Below are 9,763 nucleotides of genomic sequence, written 5' to 3' on the forward strand. Positions count from 1 at the left end.
TGCGGGGGGGCCTGCTCAGCCAGCTGCCAGCCGGGGCAGCAGAGTTGGCCAGAACTTCACCTGAGCATAGCCAAGTACCTGTGCCGCTGAGGTCATGCATCTTGGACGAGGGACGTGCCAGAAAGCAGTGATAAGGATCAAGGGTTGCAGCGGATGGCAAATGAACAAATGAAAGCGATGGAAATCCGCCTGTAGGCGCCCATTAGCGCAGCGATGCAGAAGCCCCGGCATGGGACAGTTCCCGTAACCCAGCGAGCCTCGCCTTCAGGTCCTCAGGAGAGCGCTTTCCGAGCAGTGTCCCTGTTAGCTGGGAAGCACGCGGTAATGGCCTTGGAGGAGCTGCCGGGGTGACGAGGCTGGGGACCAGCGAGGCACGGAGACTGCACGGGAGAGAGGGGCTGCTGCAGTGCCCTGGCTGCACGCTGAGTCCTGACTGCACCCCTGGGCTGGGCCACCTGCGCCCGGGCCGTGTCAGGGAAGGGGCTGCTGAGACCACGGAGTCGGGACCCTGTGGGGGTACTTTTCTGCCTCTGTCTCTTTAATGGAAAAAAATAAACAGACTTCCAAAACAAGTTAAACCTAGAACAAGATGAAGACACTAAGTTCAAAAATCCAGAAGTCAGACTCAGAGAAGCAGGGAGCCAGCTCCATGCTAACCCCTCAACCCCGGCAGAGCCCTCTCAGCTCGGCAAGCAGTTCCTCCAATCTCATCCCTTCACATTCTTCTTTTTGCTGTTTGTCCGCTCTCGACTCCCTTTTCCTCACCTCTGTCTCCCTCCCTCTTGCTCTTTTCCTCACTCTATTTTTAAGAATTAATTTAATTAACTAATTTTTAAATTTGCTCTAGGGCATGTGCATTCACCAGCCAGAGAGAGAAAAGAAAGCCGCCAGGTCCGGGACTCGAACTGAGACGAGCCATGTAGGAGTTCAGCACCTTTAACCACTACACCACCTGCTGCCCCCTTTCCCTCACTTAACAGTGTCAGACGAGCCATGTAGGAGTTCAGCACCTTTAACCACTACACCACCTGCTGCCCCCTTTCCCTCACTTAACAGTGTCTAATAATAATAATACTGAAGCTAAAGAGTATTTGAAACATGGTTAGTGGTTAAGCTTTTTTCCTACTTTTTTAAAGAATTATTTTATTTAGCTTTATTTATTTATTTACTTACTTTAATTTGACCAGTGAGGAACAGAGTGAGAGTGAGAGAGTGAGAGTAAGCCACCAGGTCCAGGACTTGAACCGAGATCAGCCACATGACAGTCCAGCATCCTTAACCACCATGCCACCTGCCGGTTCCTATCTCCTTTTTATTTTTAAATAATTTGTGTTTAACTTTTTATGTGTTTTGACAACAAAACCTAACTTTAGTTACCTTTCTTTTTTTAAAAAAAAAAAGAGAGATTTTTGCTATAGGGTGTGTGCATTCACCAGAGACACAGATAAAGTAAGAAATCACTGCCCTGGGGTGATGGCCATGCCACAATCCCTTCTCCTCCACTTTCCTCTAGGGATTTTGGGCACACATACACCATGCGTCCAGTGTGAGTCTTAAGCTACTGGGTCCGGGACTCGAACTGTAGTGGGCCATGTGGGAGCCCAGCACCACAACCGCTACGACACCTGCTGGCCCCCTTCGATTGCCTTTCAACTTCTGCAAGCTCTTTACCTAATCCTCCTAGGCATCGATAGCCCTAAAAGTGGTAGAGGTGGGGTACACAACCCATGCTCTAGATACTCAATCGATGTGACTAATAAACCAAATGAAAGCGTTTAACCACAACCCGAGGAACTCGGCTTTAATGTAGCAATTTCCTTATATTTAGACCACCGTAGTTATCTCCCACGCTTCCTGTTTCCCTTTTTCCCTCCATTCATCCCCATGGTGTAATATTAACACCAATTTCCTTGCTCCTTAACTATCAATGGCTCCTCACAGTGAAAACTCCTTCCCTTGGCATTGAATGTTCTTTATCAACGAACTAGGAATTTCCTAACTAACAATAGTTTCCAGGAATGGGAATTGTGAGAAGATACGATTTTCCCCTGGAAGAACTCATACATAAGCCAGGATACCTCATAACAGATGATAAAAATAGCAGTTGGTCTCCAAGGACGGCCTCTTTCCATCCGCAACAAACCACGTCTCTTGCTATTAACTCCTGTCATCTCCTTGAATCTTAACAGGTCCTGTGACCAGCAGAATAGAGAAGGTGACACTGTGATTTTCAAGGCTAGCTCATGAGAAACTTGGCCATTTCTGATTAAATCTCTCAAATACTCACTTAAATATACACCTTTGGGATGCTTTCACTCAGAAAGCAAGTAACATTTTAAAAATTACTACTTGCTGAGTACGGTACAGTATCAAATTTAATGAGAGAGAGAGAGAGAGAAAGTGAGGAAGGAAGCCGCCAGCTCTAGGACTTGAACCTTGGTCAGCTATGTGGGATCCAGTGCCTTTAGTCACCATGCCACCTGCCAGCCCCTAGGTGTCTTTTATTAAACCAGACATAAAGAGATTGGGAAAAATGTAAAATAGTATCACTCCTCTCAATAATATTTTTGTTTTTTAAAAGAGTTATTTTTATCAAAAATGCCATTGATCATATGTAATACGTTTATTATTATTACATTAAATGAATTAATAAATTAGTAACCTTTTTGCTTTTAATTTCTAATATAATAAACACAAGATCTTGGGGCCTTCAATAATGTTTAAGAATGTAAAGGGGTCGATCTTGAGGCCAAAAAAAATGTTTTTTCAGAGAGGTTTTTGCTATAGGGCGCGTGCGCTCGCCAGACAGACAGAGACAGACAGACAGACAGAAAGTGAGAAATCACCCCCCAGGGGGGATGGCCACGCTGCAATCCCTTCTCCTCCATTCTCCTCTCGGGATCTCAGGCACACACGCACAAGCACCTGGTGTTGAGTTTTAAGCCACCGGGTCTGGGACTCGAACCGCTGTTGACTACATGGGAGTCTAGTGACAAAGCCATTACGCTAACTGCTGACCCCAGGCCAAAATTTTTGAATAGTTAGTATTTTACAGGATTCTAAAGTTGACTTCAAAACAAACCATCTTTTAAGGTCCAAAGGAAGACTCACTTTATTCAGGGAAAAAGCCAGCCCTCAGCAGTGCCTTGCTCCTCTAAGCACATATCCTTATTTAGCGCCATGTTCTTGGTACCACTGGCTCACTAATATCAAAAATATCTTGGGCCAGGGCCTGCCGGGTGGCATGGAGGGTAAGGCGCTGGATCCCATGTGGCCGACTGCACAGTTTGAGAACCTGGCAACTTGAAAATCATACCCAGCATGCATGAGTGCATGCCCAAATTCCTGAGAGGAGAATGAAGAGAAGGGATTACACAATGCTATCTACCCTGGGGGGGTGAATTTTTCACTTTCCCCCTCACTGTCTCTCTCTCTCTCTCTCTCTCTCCCCGGGGACTGCACATGCCCTATAGCAAAAACCATAAATAAATAAATAAATTTACAAATATATTTTATTTAAGTTTATTGTTATTACTTATTCATTTATTTTAATTTAGCCAGAAGAGAGAGAGAGAGGGAGAAAGCAACCTGCCAGGTCCAGGGCTTGAATCACAGATGGCCAGATGAGAGTCTAGCACGTTTAACCACCTCGCCACCTGCTGGTCCCAATAAATAAATAAATTTTAAAAAATATATATATATATATCTATCTCATGGGCCAGCCCATGGCCTGATGGTTAAGATGGCCAGATTCCACAGGGCTGACCACACAGTTTGAGTCCTGGACCAGGCGACTTGAGAAACAGATGTGTGTGTATGCGTGCCCAAAATCCCGAAAGGAAGGAGAAATGGAGACCATGTGGCGTGACCATGCCCCATGGGAGTCATTTTTTTTTCTCTTTCCAGCAAGTGCATGCGCCCACCGGCAAAACCAAGAAAAAAATCTCTTTTGGGCATATGCATACTCTCAACTAGGCTCTGCACACTGGGAGGGAAGGCAGCAGCCGAGCCACGTCTGAAACATCTGTCACAGCAGCTGGCTAACACGGCAACAACCATTTTTGAGATTAACACTGAAAAATACGGTAGAGACTCGCCTTTGCCAGAGAAAACTAAGGAAAAATGTCTGGCTGGGGCTGGGGCTGGGGCTGGGAGCTCAGGGATGGACTGGACTAGTGACTCCAGGACACGTAGAGGGCTGCTACCGTGGCCCCGTGGCCAGATACTGCTGAAGGACAAAGCACATCAGTTCGACCCAGTAGCTCTCGCTGCTCAGAGAGAACGTCCACGTCGCCCCTCTAGTGAACCTCAGAAGTCTCCCCAATCCCTCCTCTCCCTCCCTCACATTCCCTTCAGAGAAAAGACCTTGGTATGGGTTTGAGAACAGGAGGAGCCCCTGCCTGAGACCTTCCTGAAAGATCTACAAACAACCTGACCCCTGCAGACTGAAGACACAGGGGCTCACCACCCTGTTAGCAACAGGAAAGCCTGCAGGGTCTCAGAGGCAGAGGAAGGGAAGTGAAGCCCCAAACAGCTCCTGGAACCACTGAACTTCAGAGGTTAAAGCCAACTGGACAAGAGGCCCACATTTCCCCTGCCCCCAGCAGGGACCCACTGTAACCCAGCCTCCCAAATCAGGACAATGAGCGTCAGGTTCCCTAGTGCTTCCCTTCTGAAGTCTGTGCGACCTGCCGGGCATCCTGAGAACAGAGAAGCTGCGATGGGAGAGCCAGAGCATTGTTCAGACTCCAGTGAGGACCCACTACCCCAGCAAAGATGGAGGAAACAACCCCATGTATCAGGGCCAGCTCTTATCCATGCCAGCAAACCACTGACCCCTGAGGTGGGGTCTGGCTCTGTTTTACACTATCGGCATTCTCCTAAGTACCTTCAACATAGTCAGCATTCAAAAATATTTGTTCCACAAATGAAAGGAACGACAGACAACATCTTTGTGGCCTGGCACCGCTATGGGCAGAGAAGAAATGTGTTCATTTATTCATTCAGCATTTAATGACTCAGTATCTGTCCTGTGCCAGGCACTGTCCTAGACATCACAGGAAACAAAATAAGTTCCTGTCCTTGGGGAATTTATGTTTTTTTTTTAATTATTTTACTTCATTTTATTCATTGTCATGATTTAATTTATTTATCTGAAGTTGACCAGAGAGAGAGAGAGAAGGAAAGTGAGAAAGCAAGCTGCCAGGTCCAGGACTCGAACCAGGGTCAGCCATGTGGGAGTCCAGCTGCCTTAACTACCACACCACCTGCTGGCCCCTGGATTTGAAGTTTTTATGAGTACAAAGGTAAAAATCTCCATGCTCCTGAAAATACTGCATAAGCCAAAACCATTCAGTAATCATTTAGTGAGTGTCTACTAGGCCAGTCAATGGTATGGTGGTTAAGACAGGTGAACACACGGGAACCAGCAGTTAGCGTAAGGGCTATGTCGCTGGCCTCCCATGTAGTCGACCGCAGTTCGCGTCCTGGACTCGGTGGCTTAAAACTCACACCAGGCGCATGTGAGTGCGTGCCCAAGATCCCAAGAGGAGAATGGAGGAGAAGGGATTGCGGCGTGACCATCCCCCGGGGGATTTCTCGCTTTCTGTCTCTCTGTCTCTCTCTGTCTGTCTGGCGAGCGCACGCGCCCTATAGTGAAAACCTCTCCAAAAATTAAAAAAAAAGACAGGTGAACACCACATGGCCAACTGTGTAGTTCAGGCCCCAGACCTGGCAGCTGGATAACTCGCTGGGCACGTGCGCGTACATAACCAAAACTCAAGAGGAGAACAGGGGAGAAGGGACTGCAGCATGGCCATCCCCTCTGGGGGGAGTGCTTTCTCGCTTTCTCTCTCTTTTCTCTCTGTCTCTTGCAAGTACATGTGCCCTGTAACAAACTGAAAAATAAAATAAAATAAAGTAAAATTAAAAAAAAAAAAAGGTGACTATTATGTGTAAGTAGCAGATTCCATGACAGGCATCTGGGTCTTGGGATTGAGCACTAGGAAAATTATTTTATCTTCAAGGAGCAGGTCCTAAATCTGGATCCTACACGAGTCCGTTATCAGAGACCCCTGAGTAAAGGAAATGGGATTACCTCTTCAGTGCATCGGTCTTCATCTGTCGGTGAATAAAAGCCACTGCGTGGGTACTATGTGCATGCCCAAAACACCACGTGACACTGCAGGACAGAAAGACACCCAACATCTTTAGCCAAAAGGTACCGGGGGTCCAAAAGCAACTCTACTGAGTTACTGAACACCTGGGCTCAGAGTGCCCCCAGCGGTCTGACTGCCGCCCAACCCCCACACTCCCACCTGGAGGGGTCTACTGTACTGCGAGCCTGAGTCAGCAGATGTTCCCCATCCTGGAAGCAGTCTACTCACTTCCCGACATGCAGACGCGGGCTGTGCTCATTCTAACAGGGTGGGGCAGAAGGAACCGGCAAGGTGAGGGAGGAGATGGTGTACAACACCCCACCTTGGCCCCGTGGGTGGGTGTTCACCAATGGAGATGCTCTGAGTCATGCTTGACACCCCGATCACCAGCCTGCTGAGTTAGGAAGGCTAGGGACCATTTGCCAAGGAAGAAGACCCACATGTCTGAAATCTGATGCAAAGGGCCATTCACGCTCCACCAGGCTCAAGCCAAACTGCACGCTCTCCTCTGACCCTGAACCCAGCTGCAGCAGGCAGCCTCTCCCCAACTCCAAAGGCAGAGGAAAAACGCTCAGGGACATCGCACTATCTCCAAGAAGCAGCCACTGTGCAATCTGGGACAACATGGCACAGATGGGGGATGGGGCACAGGGCTGCTGATACGACACACGTGAGGGCCCGACAGGACGAAGTCTGTGGAGAGACTGAGCAGGGAGGAAGCGGGAATGTTTCCAGTACGGACAGTGATCGGCAGTGAGCCTGGGTCCTGGCATTTCTAGCTCAAAGAGACACTGGAGATGGGCACCACAGTTCAGCTTCCCAGCCTGCACAGAGTGCCCGGGTGGTGGGGTTCGGTGCCAGGATACGGCTGACGCCATTAGAAGTGACAGGTCCAACCCTTTCTGAGAGAGAACTGTACCGTCCCAGGACACGCCAGGATCTGCAAGCCCTGAGGACAGCTTGCTCAACGGCCAGGACAGCTGCATTCTGTCCAAAGCAGAGGCTGACTTACTAACCTCACTTCCCAGACCAGTGCCTGACACTGGCCGTCCTCCAGCAGGCCCTCTGCAAAGAGGTCTACGGGACCACAGGTGGCAATGGAAGGCTGGGCAGAGGCGATTCTTCCTGAGGAGGCTGGGGCATGCACAGAAAAGCGGTAGTGAGAGGCTTAGAGAGAGGCGGCCCAACAGAAGGGCGGCCAGCTCACCACACTAAGGAGCTGAGAGGCTACACTCTCCGCTACACAGCCCTGCCAGGGGCCTTCTGCCCACACCGCGGGAACAGGCGAGCTGAATGGGGACCTGGTGAGTGATCATCACAGTAACCCATTCAGAAGGGGACAGACTGGACAAGCTATCCAGCCAGGGCTGCTGGTGCCCAGGCTGCTCCACAAGGTCTGGGCTTGACCTGCTCTCCAGCCCTCTCCCCTGCCACCTCAGTAGAGAGCATGAGCCCAGCTGCAGCGAGCCGCCCCTTCCCCCGACTTCAAAGGCAAAGCCAGAGGTAAAGAGCCAGGTAGAATCCTTCCTGGGAACCTGGGTCTGGCCCAAACACATGACCTCAACCTCTTAAAAATCACCCCTGAAAGCCCTAGAGGGATATTTTTCATAGGAACAAGGGGCTCCTTCTAGTCCGTCCTGCCCAAACCCCACTCCCAGGTGCTGCGGAGCAGGGGCACAGGGGTCAGTGGAGAGGGGACAGGCTCAACGGCAGGCCACCAATGCATGGCCCTATTGCCTTCACAGAAAGCAGTCAGTGCACAAGAGGAATACAAAACATTCAGGTCTAGCTGGGCTAGTTCAGTCGGCTCTCCATGACAGCTCCTGAGGTTGCCAATTCCATGTCCAATTCTGGCACAGTGACAGGAAGCACAGTCCTCAAAAGAGGAGCCCTAGAAACCTGGAGCCAGGTGAAACCACGGACCTGCATTTCTAAATGTGAGAGCGGGTCATGCTTCCTGAATCCGCCAAAATCCGACTGGGCAGACAGAGAAGAGAGTTATTTCCTGAAGATTTCTCTAGGGGGACCACTGCCAAATAAACGAGCTCCAATTGAAGGCATTTGGAAAGAACTTTCTGCTGGCAAGGGCGTTAAACACGCGAATGCCCCAGGCGGGCACATCTCCAGCTCCAGAGACGATCTAGTGACTGGCAGCAGAGAACTGAGTCCCTAACAGGTCAAACGAAGGCAGCCCCATAACCTACCCAGGTAGATTTCAACCTGATCCCCCAAGCTTCACCTGGGCGAAGGGAGCACAACTGCAGTGCCGGCCTCCCTCTTAGGTTTACAAGAAATTAAGTTCCCCAGGAAACGGGAGAAGAGACGAAGACTCTGAGCGAACTTGTTCAGTGACCGACGTCAGGGGCACATGCAAGCGGTCAAAGACGTATAAGAGAAAACCAGCAGCTGGTTTGAGCCACCAACAATAAAAGAAGCCTGCCAGGCCCTGGGGTATCAGGTCAGCATTCTATTTCAAAACTCAAAACAGGGGGGAAAAAAAAAAAGGCTCAGAGCCAGGATAGGGGGAAAAGGAAGAGGACCACAGGTATTCTCTGGGGCAACGCTTCTGCAGACTTGCATTAACCCATTCTTTGGAATGGGTTCAAGGTGCGAGTGGGAGCTGGGGTAGAGGCAGGCTGGGGAATCAGTTTAAACCCGATTCACGCAGCCAGAGTGGAAAGACACAGAACCCTGTTTCCTGGAAGGGGAAAAGAGTTGGATGAGGCCTCTGGCTACCCCTGGCACACACCCAACTCAGCTACATCTCTCCCCGAGGGTTCCTGGAAGTCAACAGACCCATAAAGAGGAAGTTTTACAGCTGAGATTAGAAGAGTGGCCTGCAAACGGGACATTACCCCATGCATAATCTGGCCCGGGACATTCCCCCACACAGACATACCTGTTACTTCACACCTCGGCCCTCCACTCAGTGGGGGGGAGGGGGAGTTGCAACCCCCTCCCTCCGGGGGTATCTCGGCTGCAGGTTAAGGGACAGCAGAGAAGTGCTGTGCAGCTCAGGCTTCCCCCAGAAGCGGAGGCCAAGAACCGGGAGCGGAAACGAAGTGGGTGACAGGAATGCAGGGGACAGGGCAGATGTGAAGGAAATCAGAGAAGGGAAACACAGGGCCTCTGGGAGCCAGGGCAGGAGAGGCTTAGGCGGACAGGGACAGCAGGCACGGATGGAAAAGCCTCACAGCACCCTGAGGAAGAGGATGGGTGACCGGAACGCGGGGAGGGGTCTGGCAGCAGGAGAAGCAAAGGGCAGGAATGAGGGAAGAGCGCCAAGACGGAGGACAGGACGAGGAAGGCAGGAGCCAAGGATACGCCGGGGTCAGAGGAGATCCCAAGGAGAGCTTCACGTAGACAAGGCGGTGGTTTGGGGACACCAGAAAGGGACGAAGGAAGAGGTCAGAAGCAGGAGAGGGGAGTGGACGCCACGACCGAGACGAGACTCAGAGAAGTGGGAGGAGACGGGGCCACGAGGCCCAAGAGGGGGCAGGAGTCGGGTGGAGGGAGGCCCGCGGTTCGGACTCAAGCAGTTACAGGGGTCCAAAGCGGGTGGCGCAGAGGCATCGCGGCGGGGTGCCAGCAGAGCAAACGACGGC

General features: G+C 50.7%; 1 protein-coding gene across 2 annotated transcripts in view; it reads right to left on the reverse strand.

The window, feature by feature from the left end:
- The window catches only part of PPARD (peroxisome proliferator activated receptor delta), a 90,584-nt gene extending 80,827 nt beyond the window's left edge, over positions 1-9,757 (reverse strand). The window contains exons 1-3 of one of the 2 annotated variants that reach the window (XM_027770201.1): positions 9,058-9,757; positions 7,175-7,292; positions 6,098-6,181 (exon numbers count right to left, since the gene is read on the reverse strand). The gene's annotated coding sequence lies outside the window, so the exon portion shown is untranslated. The remainder of the gene's footprint in view (positions 1-6,097; positions 6,182-7,174; positions 7,293-9,057) is intronic. The other variant, XM_006144185.2, reaches the window with a different exon arrangement.
- Between the last annotated feature and the right edge of the window lie 6 nt (positions 9,758-9,763).

Source organism: Tupaia chinensis, unplaced genomic scaffold, assembly GCF_000334495.1.
Source record: "Tupaia chinensis unplaced genomic scaffold, TupChi_1.0 Scaffold000116_1, whole genome shotgun sequence".
Lineage (NCBI taxonomy): Eukaryota > Metazoa > Chordata > Mammalia > Scandentia > Tupaiidae > Tupaia > Tupaia belangeri.